The 17,329-nt window shown below is 35.0% G+C and overlaps 1 non-coding gene across 1 annotated transcript; it reads left to right on the top strand.

The window, feature by feature from the left end:
* Positions 1-8,260: 8,260 nt before the first annotated feature.
* LOC120362080 (U6 spliceosomal RNA) lies at positions 8,261-8,365 on the top strand. The gene has a single exon (XR_005578083.1). It is a non-coding gene; the product is annotated as a U6 spliceosomal RNA (small nuclear RNA).
* Positions 8,366-17,329: the final 8,964 nt, after the last annotated feature.

The raw sequence follows: 17,329 nt of genomic DNA, 5'->3' as shown, positions 1-17,329 counted from the left end.
ATATTAACCCTAAATGTAAATGGACTAAATGCCCCAATCAAAAGACACAGACTGGCAAATTGGATAAAAAGCCAAAAACCATCGGTGTGCTGTGTTCAGGAAACCCATCTCACATGCAAGGATACATAAAGGCTCAAAATAAAGGGATGGAGGAAGATTTGCCAAACAAATGGAGAGCAAAAAAAAGCTGGAGTTTCAATTCTCGCCTCTGATAAAATAGACTTTAAAATGACGAAGATCAAAAGAGACAAAGAAGAACATTACATAATGGTAAAAGGATCAATGCAACAAGAAGAGTTAACGATCCTAAATATATACACACCCAATACAGGAGCACCCAGATACATAAGGCAAGTTCTTAATGACTTACAAAAAGACTTAGACTCCCACACAATAATAGTGGGAGACTTTAACACCCCATTGTCAATATTAGACAGATCAACCAGACGGAAAATTAACAGGGATATCAAGGACTTGAACTCAGACCTGGAACAAGCAAATCTAATACACATTTTCAGAACTCTACACCCCAAATCCACAGAATATACATTCTTCTCAGCACCACATCACACCTACTCTAAAATTGACCACATAATTGGAAGCAAATCACTCCTCAGCAAATGTAAAAGAATGGAAATCATAACAGTCTCGGACCACAGTGCAATAAAGTTAGAACTCAGAATTCAGAAACTAACTCAGAACCGCACAGCTTCATGGAAATGGAACAACTTGCTCTTGAATGTTGACTGGATAAACAATGAAATGAAGGCAGAAATAAAGATGTTCTTCGAAAGCAACAAGAATGAAGACACAACATACCAGAATCTCAGGGACACTTTTAAAGCAGTCTCTAGTGAAAAATACATAGCAGTAAGTTCCCACATGAGAAGCCAGGAGAGATCTAAAATTGACACCCTTTCATCAAAATTGAAAGAGCTAGAGGAGCAAGATAAAAAAAAAAAACTCAAAACCCAGCAGAAGACAAGAAATAGCTAAGATCAGAGCAGAACTGAAGGAGATAGAGACACAAAAATTCCTTCAAAAAATCAATAAATCCAGGAGCTGGTTTTTCAAAAACATCAACAAAATAGACCACTAGCCAGATTAATGAAAAAGAAAAGAGAGAATAACCAAATTGATGCAATAAAAAAACGACAAAGGGGATATAACTACAGATTCCACAGAAATTCAAACCATCATCAGAGAGTATTACAAACAACTCTATGCACATAAACTAGTAAACCTGGAAGAAATGGATAAATTCTGGACACTTGCATCCTCCCAAGCCTAAACCAGGAAGAAGTCAAAACCCTGAACAGATTCATAACAAGGGCTGAAGTTGAGAGAGAAATTAAGAGCCTACCACCCAAAAAAAGCCCAGATCCAGGTGGGTTCACAGCCTAATTCTACCAGATATACAAAGAGGAGATGGTACCATTTCTTCTGAAACTATTCCAAATAATCCAAAAAGAGGGAATCATCCCCAAATAATTTTATGAGACCAACATAATCCTTATACCAAAACCTGGCAGAGACAACAAGAAAAGAAAACTTCAGGCCAATATCTATGATGAACATAGATGCAAAAATTTTCAGTAAAATACTGGCAAGCTGATTACAACAGTACACCAAAAAGCTTATCTATCATGATCAAGCAGGCTTCATCCCAGAGATGCAAGGCTGGTTCAACATAAGCAAGTCTATAAACGTAATTCACCACATAAACAGAACCAAAGACAAAAACCACATGATTATCTCAATTGATGCAGACAAGGCCTTTGACAAAATTCAACAGCCCTTTATGCTAAAAACCTCAATAAACTAGGTATTGACAGAACGTATCTCAAAATAATAAAAGCTTTTTACGACAAACCAACAGCCAATATCATACTGAATGGGCAAAAACTGGAAGCATTCCCTTTGAAATCTGACACTAGACAAGGATGCCCTCTCTCACCACTCCTATTCAATATAGTACTGGAAGTTCTAGCCAGAGCAATCAGGCAAGAAAAAGAAATAAAGGGTATTCAAATAGGAAAGGAGGAAATCAAATTGTCTTTATTTGCAGACGACATGATTTTATATCTAGAAGACCCCATCGTCTCAGCCACAAATCTCCTGAAACCGATAAGCAACTTCAACAAAGTCTCAGGATACAAAATCAACGTGCAAAATTCACGAGCATTCCTATACACCAATAACAGACTTAAAGAGAGCCAAATCAAGAACGAACTGACATTCACAATTGCCACAAAGAGAATAAAATACTGAAGAATACAACTAACAAGGAACGTAAAGAACCCCTTCAAGGAGAACTACAAGCCACTGCTCAACGAAGTAAAAGAGGACACAAACAGATGGAGAAACATTCCATGTTCATGGTTAGGAAGAATCAATATTATGAAAATGGCCATAATGCCCAAAGTAATTTACAGATTCAATGCTATCCCCATCAAGCTACCAATGACCCTCTTCACAGACCTGGAAAAAAACACCTTAAACTTCATATGGAACCAAAAGAGAGCCTGCATAGCCAAGTCAATTCTAAGCAAAAAGAACAAAGCAGGAGGCATCACACGAGTGGACTTCAAATTATACTACAAGGCTACAGTAATATAAACAGCATGTTACTGGTACCAAAACAGAGATATAGACCAATGGAACAGAACAGAGGCCTCAGAAGTAACACAACTTATCTACACCCATCCAATCTTTAACAAACCTGACAAAAACAAGTAATGGGGAAAGGATTCCCTGTTTAATAAATGGTGTTAGGAAAACTGACTAGCCTTGTGTAGAAAGCAGAAACTGGACTTCTTCCTGACACCTTACACTAAAATTAACTCCAGATGGATTAAAGACTTAAACATAAGACCTAACACCATAAAAACCCTAGAAGAAAATCTCAGCAAGACCATTCAGGACATAGGTATAGGCAAGGACTTCATGACCAAAACACCAAAAGCATTGGCAACAAAAGCCAAAATAGACAAACGGGACCTAATCAAACTCCACAGCTTCTGCATGGCAAAAGAAAGAGTTGTTAGAGTGAATCAGCAACCAACAGAATGGGAAAAAATTTTTGCAGTTTACCCATCTGACAAAGGGCTGATATCCAGAATTTACAAAGAACTACAACAGATTTACAAGAAAACAAACAAACAAGCCCATTCAATAGTGAGCAAAGGACATGAACAGATACTTTACGAAAGAAGACATACATGAGGCCAACAAACATATGAAAAAATGCTCATATCACTGGTCATCAAAGAAACGCAAATCAAAACTACATTGAGATACCATCTCAAGCCAGTTAGAATGGCGATCATTAAAAAATCTGGAAACAACAGATGCGGGAGAGGATGTGGAGAAACAGGAACACTTTTACACTGTTGGTGGGAAGGTAAATTAGTTCAACCATTGTGGAAGACAGTGTGGCGATACCTCAAGGACCGAGAAATAGAAATTCCATTTGTCCCAGCAATCCCATTACTGGGTATATATCCAAAGGATTATAAATCGTCCTACTATAAGGGCACGTTCACACGACTGTTCATTGCAGCACTGTTCACAATAGCAAAGACCTGGAACCAACCCAAATGCCCATTGATGATAGACTGGACAGGGAAAATGTGGCACATATACACCATGGAATATTATGCAGCCATCAAAAACGATGAGTTCATGTCCTTTGTAGGGACGTGGATGAACCCGGAAACCATCATTCTCAGCCAACTGACACAGGAGCAGAAAATCAAACACCACATGTTCTCACTCATAGGTGGGTGTTGAACAATGAGAACACACGGACACAGGGTGGGGAGCATTACACACTGGGGTCTGTTGGGGGAAAATAGGGGAGGGACAGTGGGGGGTGGAGTGTTGGGGAGAGATAGCATGGGGAGAAATGCCAGATATAGGTGATGTGGAGGAAGGCAGCACATCATTGCCACGTGTGTACCTATGCAACAATCTTGCATGTTCTTCACATGTACCCCCAAACCTAAAATGCAATAAAATAAAAATAAATAAAAATTTTTAAAAATTTTGTGTTCAAATAGACATTGTAGGAATTTCCCAGGGATGTTCATAAAACACCAAGTTCATTTGTAGACTTAGCATAACTAACACATAATGTTGAATATATTTAATAATCTTAAAGTATTATATTTCTAAAGATTTAATTTGTTGTCTGGGCTCAGTGGCTCAGGCCTATAATCCCTGCACTTTGGGAAGCCAGGGCAGGTGGATCACAAAGTCAAGAGATCAAGACCATTCTGGCCAAAATGGTGAAACTCTGACTCTACTAAAAAATACAAAAATCAGCCGGGCATGGTGGCATGCATCTGTAATCCCACTTACTCGGGAGGCTGAGGCAGGAGAATTGCTTGAACCTGAGAGGCAGAGGTTGCAGTGAGCCGAGATCACCCTATTGCACTCAAGCCTGGTGACAAAGCAAGACTCCGTCTCAAGAACAACAACAAAAAAAGATTTAGCTTGTTATCAGTAACTTAGGTTCTTAGGAAAAATACAGTCTCAATGCTAAAAAAATACACTTTCAGTTTCATTCTGGATTCTAAAGTGATTTCTTTTTTATTTTTTCTCCTTTAGAATTATTAGCATGTAAGACATGTGATTCGTAGTGCAAAAACTGCATGTATTAGATTGGAAGAGACCTTAAAATTTATCTAGCCCAATGACTGATCAAAGGCTTGAAATCTTACAGATCAGAGGATAGGAGAAACACATAAGGTCTTGAACTTTCTGGCCAAAATTCCCAGTGAATACAGAGCAGAGAGGTCTTCACCAGTGACACAATCTCTGTTATCATAAAAAATGTTTCCCCAGTAATGAGTTTCCTCCATCATCTGATTTTAAAATCATCTGAGCAGCCACTTAAGATGCTTTACAAATTATTTTCAGTCATTAATAATGCTGTCACATGAAAGTGCTTCTCTCTGCCATCACTAGGCTCCTCTGCCAGCCACCTTCTTTAGCTCACTGTGCTGCCATTTATCAATATTCTGCATTTATGTTTTTCAATCCATTTGGGAGTTCCACTGCATAACAATTTGAAATATAGAAATATGTTGTGGTGATGAATTTTAATAGTTTCAATCAATTCTGGGATGACTTGGTTCTTTGAATATCTATATATTTATCTATGTGTAAAATATACATCTCTATATCTATTTCTGTCTCAGTCTCTAGATCAACATTTATAAAAATCCTGGTTATATTTGCAATGATAAACTGTATCAGGCTTTATAGAAATTTTCAGAGAATTTATACTAATCTCTAGAATTTTGCAGAAATGAGTATTTTTTTTCTTTTTTTTTCTTTTTTTTTTTTTTTTTTTTTTTTGAGATGGAGTTTCACTCTTGTTACCCAAGCTGTAGTGCAATGGCTGGATCTTGGCTCACTGAAACCTCTGCCTCTTGGATTCAGGCAATTCTCCTGCCTCAACCTCCTGAGTAGCTGGGATTACAGGCACGTGCCACCATGCCCAGTTAATTTTTTGTATTTTTAGTAGAGATGGGGTTTCACCACGTTGACTAGGATGGTCTCAATCTCTTGACCTCGTGATCCACCCACCTCGGCCTCCCAAAGTACTGGGGTTACAGGTGTGAGTCACAGTGCCCAGCCCAGAAATGAGTAAATTTTTAAGGTGGTCATAGAAAATAAAATAATAATAAACATTCCATTCACTTAGCTCCAACAAACCAAACTAATAACAATTAATATAAGGGGAAACTTGCATGATTTATATAAATGAAATGCAAATTTTCACTGGGGACCATTGATTAATTATGAATACTAACGATGTTCTTAGTACTCTTCTGGACTCTCAAGATTCAGGATTGAAACAAATTCAAAGACCATGCCAACATGAGTTATGCCATGGTGGAGAAAATTAGAAAATAAATAGGAAATGTAGCTTCTGGCAGTGATAAATGCTGTGAAGAAAAATAAAGCAAAGGAAAACAATGGGCTATTAAAGACATGGGACAGAAAGAGGTTAAAAAAAAAAAAAAGTCATCTTTGGTGAGGAAATTTCAGTAGAGCCCTGAAATGAAAGGCATAAACCTGATAGATTAGATAAACTGACACAGGGAATTATAATTGCTACAACCTTTCTGTAAAGCAATTTGGCTATCTCTATATAATGCATGGGAGTCCACCAGTATAATTAGGGATTAATTTTGGGAAGGCAGAGCTAAAGAGGGAACAACGAGTATAATGAACCTGAAGCATGCTATAAAAAATAAATCACATGAAATAGAAGGCCTGAAATATATTCTTTATTGAAAGCACTAAGTGTTGTAAAGATGTTAATATTCACAAAATCAATGCATACATTTATCCCAATAATAAATTGATGTGTGGAGTTAAAAAGTACCCTCTATTGCCTCTCTCCCCACATGAGAAAAGATAGATTCAAAACCTGTCAAAGTGAATGCAAAGTGAAAGAAAAAAAAATTCTGGTAAAACAGGAAAAATAATTTTCCACAAGAAAATAATAATTGTATACTCGAACAATTGTCTGTTAAATGCCGTTATAAAAGTGCTATAAGCAAAATAACAAGTTTGACAATAAAAGAAACATGCATATCAATACAAAAGAAGGAAATTGGTATCAGGTAAAACTGTATATAATTTAGCACAAGGTGGTATCCCATATTCATGCAAAATAACAATTTTAATATGTAGGTGACTGACAATTCATTACTTAAAAGGAAAAGAAAAAGATATTCTTATAAAAAACAAACGCGTAAATCCAACTCACAAAAGAAATATAATTCACTAAAAATAATCTACAAGAAATATTCAAATAAATTAAAATGCAAGTAAAGTATACCTTTTGCTAACTCATAAACTCTCTCTATAAATTAAAATGAAAAACTAGCTACTATTAGCAATAGTTCATGATGAATTAGATAAACTACTATTGGGAGAGTTGTCACAAACTTTTTATAATGCAATTTGTCTATCTCTACATAAGGAACATTTGGTAACATTCCTTTTGCCCCTCAAATAATACTTTTAGAAATTTATGATAAGTAGATTACAAAGAAGAATGCATAGATGTGTATATATATTTGGTCATTAATTATTCCAAACAAACATGCCAAAGAGTGAATAATTATATGAATCATAGTTTAGACACAAAGGGCTATTATACAGTCATTAAATTTGTATTTTTGTTAAGTAGTAAAATGATAATTTTTCAGATTAAAATATTTATATAATGATTTCACTTAATTTTCACAAGAGCATATTCTGTATTCCTGTGTTTTTAATGAAAAAGATGATGTTTATGTAAGGCAAATAGTTTTCCCAAATCACACAAGCAAATTAATATGAAGTCTAGATCAGACTGAATGTTAAATAGACATTTATAAATGTATTCCTCTATTTCTTAAAACAATACTTTATTTAAAAAGAAAAATTACAACTATTAGTATATAAAGAGTAGCCAGATATAAGTACATGTATTCATTTATATGTGATATTTATGTGTTTATACAGGTATGTGTTTCCATTCCTTTTACGTTATTGACATGGGAATCACACTCTAAATATTATTGCATTATTTCATAAGTGCATTTGTGTATTATATATTGAAGGAATGGAGATTAGAATAAAGTTACAGCAATTATACATAGGTGATTTTCTTAATGTTGTTTTTAATCACCCTAAGCTAAAATTGTTAAATTCTTCAAAAGAATTACAACAAATGTAACACATTATTGTTCAGTATACACAAATGAATTTTTCCTGTCATTTTTTAAATAGAAAGTCTTTCCAGAATACTGAGTGAGACTATATATCCCACTACTACATTTTTTGTGGACATACCTGTATATGATTACTTACAGCATATTTTAAAATGTGTTCAAATATCTATTCCTCCTCTAATTCTAGACTGCTTTAGAGTAGTTTCCATAATATCCTTCTTTTCCTTCACTTTAACTCCCTGTTAGCACATAAGTGGTATTCAATAAATACTAAGTCAAGTATTAACTTTCCAAAGGGTCTTTAATTTGCATATATATTTAGATTCGATTATATGCTGTTAACAATATTTGAGAATTTTTACTTCTCAAATAAAAATAAAAATTGTTATCAAAGTAACAATTTCATACTGATCTAATTAAAATGTTACATAAAATATTCATTTATGTTAATTTCCTGTATAACTAATGTTGTAGATACTAAATGCAAACTTTAATTTTACTATAAAAATAAGTAAGTGAAGGTTCAGTTTGGCAGCACATATACTAAAATGAGAATGATACAGAAAAGGTTAGCATGGCCCCTGTGCAAGGATAACATAAATATTTACAAAACATTTCATATTTAAAAACAAATAAATAAATGAGCTAGTGAGTGCTCTATTAGTCCCTTATAATACCTTTAGTCATGATAGAATTGAACCATTAGTTTGGATAAGCTGAATCTCCAAGTTGGTGTTAAATGACCACAATAGCAAAGATTTGAAAAAATTTTAAAAAGCTTTGTGGATTATTATATATTTATAGGAGTATGCTCTAATTATGATAATAATAGCATTTATTCATTTTAAAATATGCAACACATTTTCCTTTAAACAGTGATAGAGAATTGTATATATTTAAGAATTAAAACAGATGATTAACGATTATGATACAATATACAGCACAGGCTGATGTAAAGTAATGGATAATATTTGTTAAAATAATTGTATGCAGGTGCATGAAAATGTAAATGAAGTCCACCTATTTTGTGCATGATGTAATCAAATAAATCTTTGAAAATAATTCTGTTTTATTCAGTTCATATGAAACTTTATTATTTGTTAGAGCAAAACTTCCACATCTAAATATAAACCATATAGATTTTATTTTTAAAGAGACATTTTATAATGCCATTATTATGTAATACAGAAGACAGCATTCTCTGATCATATACAAAAATATTGTAGTAGAAATAGAATGAAAATAAATTTTTGTAAGGTATTTTCTCTTCTTTTTGATGAGTTAAACTATCATTAAGATTCCAAATCACTGAAGAAGTTTATATAAATTCATACACCAAGAGTTCTATACCCTCACCAGGGATGTGTTAGAATGCAAGAATAAGATCAGGATGAAGTCATATATTTTATAAAACTGCCTTCAGTGATTCACTATGACTTTGCAAATTCCTGATTACAACTAATCAGATTACTAGAAAGCAGTATAGAGACTGTTTCTGAATAACACCAATAGGCGTTAGGTGTATGTGTGTGTTTTAAGTGTACAATGAATTGTTATATATAAACATAATCAATAAACATAATCAAATATAGAATATTTCCATTACTCCTCCAAGAAACTCCATACGCATTGTAAGTTGGGTGCCATTTTTCTCCTCAACCCCAAGCCTAGGCAACCACTAATCAAATTTTGTCTCTGTATATTTGTCAATTATGGACATTTTATATAAATGGAAACAGACACTATTTAGACTTTTGTGACTGTTTTCTTTCATTTATTATAATGTTTTCAAAATGTACCCATGTTAATGACCAGTACTTAATTCCTTTTTATTTTCATATAATATTAGATCGTAGAAGTGACCTTATTTTATGTATCTATTAATCATTTAATGGACAATTGTATTGTTTCCATGTTTTCACGATTATGAATAATGCCATGAGGAACTTTTTGTATACATTTTTGTCTGGATGTATATTTTTATTTTTATTTGGTATATACAGATGAGTCGAATTGTCATGTAACATGGTAACTCCGTAATTAACCTTTTGAGAAATGCCCTGCTTTCTAAAGCAGCTGCACACTTCACATCCCCACTAGCAGTGTATGAGGGCTCCAATTTATTTGCACCCTCGTTAACACTTGTTATTATTATATTTGTGTTTTTTTATTATGGCCACCCTGGTGTGATGACTAATGATATTGGATATATTTTTATGTTTTTAATTAGCAATTTGCTTATCTTTTATAGTGAAATGTCTATTCAAATCCCATGTCCATTTTGCTTTTTATGTACTTTATTATTGAAATGTATGAATATTTATATATTCTATATATGGGTCAATTTTCAGATACACGATTTGCAAATGTATTTGTTTGCTATCATTTAACCACAAAACATTTCAGTTTTGATGATCTATAATTTATCTACTTTTCTTTTGCTTTATGTGTTTTTGATATAATATCAAAAAATGTGTTACCTGATCCAAGGTGACAAAGATTTTCTCACAGAATTTTTTCTAAAAGTTTTATAGTATTAACTGTTACAATTTGGTTTATGATACATTTTGAGTTAAATTTTTAGTGTGGTATGGGGAAGGAGTTCACATTTGCTTATTTATGTATTTTTCAAATGTATATTCAGTTGTCTCAGCACCATTTGTTGAAGGGACCGCTCTTTTCCCATTGAATTGTCATGACATCACTGTAAAAACTAGTTGATTCTAAATTGTAGAGGTTTATTTCTGGACATTGAATTCTATTCAATCAATCTCTACATATATCTGCAGTACAAATTGTCTTGATTATGCTAGTTTTTGGGGGGCGTGGGATTGGTTTGTTTCTTTTGTTTTTTTGTCTTTTCCTCTTGGCTCAGCCTCCTGAGTAGCTGGGATTACAGGAGCTTGCCACCACTCCCGGCTAATTTTTGTGTTTTTAGTACAGATGGGGATTCACCATGATGGCCAGGCTGTTCTTGATTTTTTGACCTCAAGTGATCTACCTGCTTCGGCCTCCAAAGTATTGGAATTATAGGCATAAACCACCAACCCTAGCCTATAATAGTTTTCCAGTAAATTTTGAAATTGGAAATTGTGACCTTTCTAATTTCTATTTAAGGTTTTTTTTTAAAGCTATTTTGAGTCTCTTAAATTTCCATATTAATTTTAGAATAGGCTTGTCACCTTCTGGGACAAAAAAAAAAAAAAAAAACGCCTCTCCAGCTATGATATAAATATGTATTATACAGAATCTGTGGATTAATTTGGGGAATATTGCCACTTTGAAAATATTGAGTTTTCTGGAATAAGAACATGGGAAACCTTTCCACTTATTTGTGTCTTTAATTTCTTGAGGTAATATTTTATTGTTTTTAGAGTATGTGTCTTGCTCTTCTATTAAGAAATTTCCAAAGTATTTTATTCATCTGGATACTTTTATAAATAAAATGTCATTTATTTTATTTTTGAATATTTTATTTTAATTTAACGCCCCTACTTTTGGATCAGTCTTCCAACCGACTTTTGATTTTGGGATCCAGAGTAGCAGATTCTCTGGTTTTGGATCAGGCACAGAAGGATTCAGCTTTGGATCAAATAACTCGTCTGTCCAGAGTTTTGGTGGCTGGTGAAGCTGAGCGGTGTTAGAAGGTCTTTCTGTCCCTGGGACCAACTGCATCCTCAGCTTCTTCACTGAGAAATGTTGGAGCAGGCTGTTCAGATGGATGTTGCCATCAAAACATATACACCCAGAAAGAAACAACAGAAACCAAAACTCCAGAGATGCGTGATTATTTGTTTTATATTTCGAGTTGGGTTCCCCACACCGTTATTAAACTGCTGAACTGTTTCCAGAAAAAGAAAAAGAAGTAAGTTACAGAAATAAGTTATTTTGGTTTATTGAACTTGTATTCTAAAACCTTGCTGAAAATACCTATTGTCTAGTAGATTTCTTAAGATTTTCTATATTCAGTATCATGCTATCTGCAAATAGACATAATTTTACTTCAGCCTCTCCAGTCTATACATTTTATTTATTTTCCTGCCTAATTGCCCTGGCCTGAATCCTCATGTATTGAGTGAAAATGGCAAGAGTGGATATGCTTGGTTTGTGCATGATCCCAGAGTGTAAGCTTTTAGTTGTTCTATGATCTCACGAAGATAGAGTATAAAGTGGTGGGTATTGGAGACTGTAAAGGTTAGCAGGGAGGAAAGGTTGTAGAGAGGTTGATTAATGGGTAGAAAAACAGTTAGATATCGTGGATTTGATTTCAGGCAGCTGCAATAAAGTGAATATTATAATAGAGCCACACAAATTATTTGGTTTAAGATTGTACATAAAAGTTATATACTGTGGTTCGTTAAATGTGTAATTGCACTGTGTATATAAAATATATCTATCTTAATTTAAAAATATTTTATTGCTAAGATTTCCAATGATCATCTCAGCTGATGGAAAGTATTGCCTCAATGTTGATGGCTGCTGACTGGTAAAAGAGTGATTGCTAAAGGTGGGGTGGCTGTAGCAATTTTTAAGATAAGCCAAAAACAAAGTATGCTGAATTGATTGACTCTCACTTTCATGAAAGGTTTCTCCATAGCATGTGACGCCATTTGATAGCCTTTTACCCAGGGTAGAACTTCTTTCAAAACAGTTCTCTCAAGCTCTCTAACTGCTTTAACAAGAAAGTTTATGTAATATTCTAATTCTCTTGTAAGAAAACCTAGGCAAAACCATTCAGGATGTAGGCATAGGCAAGGAATTCATAACTAAAACACAAAAGCACTGGCAACAAAAACCAAAATAGACAAATGGGATCTAATTAAACTTCAAAGCTTCTGCACAGCAAAAGAAACAATCATTAGAGTGAACCAGCAACCAACAGAATGGGGAAAAAATTTTGCAATCTACCCATCTGACAAAGGACTTATATCCAAAATCTACAAAGGACGAAAACAGATTTACAAGAAAAAAAAATGAACCCATTCAAAAGTGGGCAAAGGATATGAACAGACACTTTCAAAAGAAGACATATATGAGGCCAACAAACATATGAAAAAATGCTCATCATCACTGGTCATTATAGAAATGCAAATCAAAACTATATTGAGATATCATCTTACACCAGTTAGGATGGTGATCATTAAAAAATCAGGAGCCAACAGATGCTGGAGAGGATGTGGAGAAATAGAAATTACACTGTTGGTGGGAGTGTAAATTAGTGGAAGACAGTGTGGCAATTCCTCAAGGACCTAGAAATAGAAATTCTATTTAACCCAGCAATCCCATTACTGGGTAAATATCCAATGGATTTTAAATTGTTTTATTATAAGGACACATGCACACATATGTTCATTGCAGCACTGTTTACAATAGCAGAGACTTGGAACCAACCCAAATGCCCAATCAATGATAGAGTAGACAGGGAAAATGTGGCACATACACACCATGGCATACTATGCAGCCATCAAAAACGATGAGTTCGTGTCCTTTGTAGGGACATGGATGAACCTGGATACCATCATTCTCAGCAAACTGACACAAGAACAGAAAATCAAACAATACATGCTCTCACTCATAGGTGGGTGTTGAACAATGAGAACACATGGACACAGGGAGGGGAGCATCGCACACTGAGGTCTGTCCGGGAGACTTGGGGAGGGACAGTGGAGCATAGGGAGTTGGGGAGGGATAACATGGGGAGAAATGCCAGATATAGGTGATGTGGATGGAGGCAGCAAACCACACTGCCATGTATGTACCTATGCAACAATCCTACATTCTCTTCACATGTACCCCAGAACCTAAAATGCAATAAAATATATATATATGTGTGTGGGTGTGTGTGTGTGTGTGTGTGTGTGTGTGTGTGTGTGTGTGTGTTTATATATAATGATTTAGGATACAGATTCTATTAGTCCATTGTGTGCTCTGAGAATGGGTAATTTAAAAAGAAAAGAGGTTTATGTAGCTCACAGTTTTGCAGGCTGTACAGCAACCATGGCACCAATATTTGTTTCTGGTCAGGACCTCGGGAAGTTTTTACTTATGGTGGATAGCAAAGGGCAGCAGGCCTGTCATATGGTAAAAAAGTTAACAAAAGAGAGGAGGGAGATCCCAATCTCTTTAGTAACCAGATCCCACATGAACTCATTGTTTTGCTGAGGGCACGGAGCCATTTATGATCAAATACCTCCCAATGAGCCCCACCTCCAACACTGGTGATCACATTTCAACATGATATTTGAAAGGAGAAAACATCCAAACTATATCACACATAGACCTCTTTTGCTTTTGCTTCTTCACCTGCAAAATAAAAATGATAGTGGGACTCACACTATAGGTGGTGTTTAGAATATAAATTGACCCCTAATAAGAATTTAATAAATGTTAGTGTTTATTGTTTACCTGAGTGCCCTTTGACATTACCTTTCTTCTTTTTCTTCAATTCCACATTTCAAGAAAGAAGCACTAAAATGATATGTATTGTGCATCTCGCAAGTGCCACGTGTTTTGTTTTGTTTTGTTTTGTTTTGTTTTGTTTTGTTTTGTTTTGTTTTAGGTGATGCAGCCCTGAACAAATAAACTAGGCACCTGACCTTACTAGGTACACATCTGTGGTTTGTGTATCTGTCTGTGTCTGCATTTTGTGACTACAGCTGAAACCAGTATAAACTAAGAAAAAAGTAAACAAAATAATTTCACGTCCTAAGACAAGTAAGTTAAAATGAATTAACTGTAATCAGAGAGGGAGTTTTTGGTTTGCCATTCTAATTGGGTAGGGGGAAGGATCCCAACTTTTTGGAGGTACGGCTAAGCTGAGATGTATGAATAAATGAGGATGTTTTTCAGCCATTCAAAAATCAGAGAAAGAAGCAATTTCAAGGAGAAAGAACAACAAATTGAGATGAGGAATATCTTGAAATATTCAAGGAGCAGATGAGTAATGAGTGCAGTTGAAACAAATGAGTTGGATGCATATCTTCAGGGGAGAAGAAAGTGAGGACAGCATGGTTGACACAATGTTGAAGAATGAGACAAGGGTCAAAGCATATATGGCTGTCGTTGTTATTTTTCTTAGGATCTCATTCTGTTGCCCAGGCTGGAGCATAATAGCATGATCATAGCTCTCTGAAGCCTTGACCTCCTGGGCTCAATCAATCCTCCCACCTCAGCCTCCTAAGTAGCTGGGACTACAGGTATGTGCCATCATGCCCTGCTAATTTTTTTTCTTTTGTACAGACAGGGTTTTGTCATATTGCCAAGGCTGGTCTCAAACTTCTGTGCTCAAGACATCCACCCACCTGGGCCTCCTAAATTCTTGGGATTACAGGTGTGAGCTACCACACCTAAACCCATATAAGGTCTTGATTACTGTGAAAGGAATTTTGGTTTTATTCTAAGATACAGGGCAAGGCATTTTTAAAAGAGTACCTGATTTGTAAAAGAGTAACTGTCAATGTTGGGTAGAAGATTGATTGCAAAAATGCTTGAGTCGAGAGTAGAAAGGGTACAAAGGGTAAGACAATAACTTCAATGATTGATATAGAGGCTTCATCAGGGTATGATGGAAGGGAATAGGGGTGACATCCTAGATGGCTTGCCCGGGCCAGGAGAGATGAGCCAAAATATTGTCATGTCTTAAAAATTTGAGGCTACTTGAGAATTCTGGTATGCTGATAGAAATAATCAAAGAGACAAATTAAAATGATGATGCAGAAGAGAGAAGTTTAACCAAAGGAATCAGTCCTTCCAATTAACATCCTTTATGACCACAACACATCCACTACTTTCCTAGGACAAAGTGTGGTTAGTAAAACTTTCATAAAAGCACAGAGATGGGCTCAGAATATAAATGAGAAGCACCCAGGGGGTAGAAAATGATTGTGAGGCTCAAGAATGGCCAAAGGAGAGAAAATGAAATAAAACAGTATCAAAAATATGACAAAAGTCTCATCTTCTCTGCACATTCTACCTTTAATTATTGCCACTGTATCAGCCCACTCTAACTGACCCAAATAAACAAACAGACTTGTTATGAAATTACTCCAAGGAGAAAAATTCATCCCGTTTGACCTATAGGCAAGAAACTTCTGACTACCTCCACTAACCTCTGACCATCAGCTCAGCTCTGTGTAGCAAGCCTTCATGACTCTGTTTCCCCTACTCCCTTGAGGAAATAAACACATTTCTTTTTCCATTATAAACATTTAGTAGGAATTCCTTAGGTCAACATTGCTTGACCAATTGAGAATAAATACTTGATGATTGAGTTAAAGAAAAGGAGATTCCCAATCTTATTGTTTTGTAACTATTAAATAAAGTAGGAATCAGACCTGCACTAAAACAATTTTCAGTACAAGGCACAGTAAACTGAAATATGGTTGATGCCCAAGGGACAGAAATGGCCTCTGTTGACCCTGCTGATTTGAAGACCACTTAGGTGGAAGAGAGTAGATGACACAGACTTGACTAAAAGCACCTTCCAAATTGGCCCGTGGTCATATAGTAAAAAGATCAGCTTTCTAAGGAGCATAGATTGGGTCCTATAGCACAAGATATTACTTTCATGTCACATATTCATAATACATTAAGTGTGTGACATTCTAGAATAAGGTACAGAAAATTTGCCTACAGTGGCATTGGAACACTAATATATTGCCTTCGCTGTTCCCATAGTCACATTACTTTATTTCCTGATGTGTGAGGCGCATCACACAGGAGTAATTACCACTACTAGTGATTTGCCCTCCAGTGTCCTCTGACTATAAACTATTTTATGTGTCTAATTCAATAAAACTGTCAGTGGCCCTCTGATAAATGATTACATTGTAAAACGAATTATTCGTATACATTTGCCAAACTAGAAGTTCATATGGGCATCTATGACCACATTAAGGAGGTTGATGTATAATGGAAATAATTCAGAATAGAGAAATGACTGAAAGTGAGTGGACTCATTGCCTAAAAATCAAGTATGTCCCTTCTGTCTCTCACCTTGTCCTGTGCTTCATTGATTGCCTTAAGGAGGGAGGGTGCTGAAGTTATCATTTGACAGCCATCAAATAAATAACGTCATTGTTGTGGACATGGTTTATCTTCCCAAAAGCAAACCCCAAACTCTGTTTCCTAGCAATCTTCCACAGAGAATCATCAAAAACCATGCACTCACTTCAGTAATGACAACAGAGGTCTATTGAGCCCAGTTATGGTCACTGAGGCATAAAGGCATGCTTGCTGATGGTTTTCTGGGAAAAACTTTGACTTCTTAATAAAAAGCCTCTTGTCCAGATTTTTCTGTCATACCCCAAATAACTGAACCATTTGAAATACTTTATTAAGGCAACTTGTGATTTACTCAGGACTGTCTAATACCTGGAAACAACTAAATATCTAATATATATGAAAAAAGGTTTTCAAAGTCAGAAAGACTTGCAATTAAATCTCAGGTGTGCCATATATAATCTCTTTTATTTTGAATATGTTTCTTAGCTAATATACATATCAATTTTCCTACTTCTAAAATATTATATTCCTTCACTGAGATTCATTTTTTTAAATATATTAATAGTGTAAGTTGATTAAGAAACTTC

The sequence above is a fragment of the Saimiri boliviensis genome, chromosome 1, assembly GCF_048565385.1.
Source record: "Saimiri boliviensis isolate mSaiBol1 chromosome 1, mSaiBol1.pri, whole genome shotgun sequence".
In the NCBI taxonomy this organism is placed as follows: Eukaryota; Metazoa; Chordata; class Mammalia; order Primates; family Cebidae; genus Saimiri; species Saimiri boliviensis.
The sequence above is the reverse complement of the archived record's forward strand: the minus strand, read 5'-3'. Positions and strand labels throughout refer to the sequence as shown.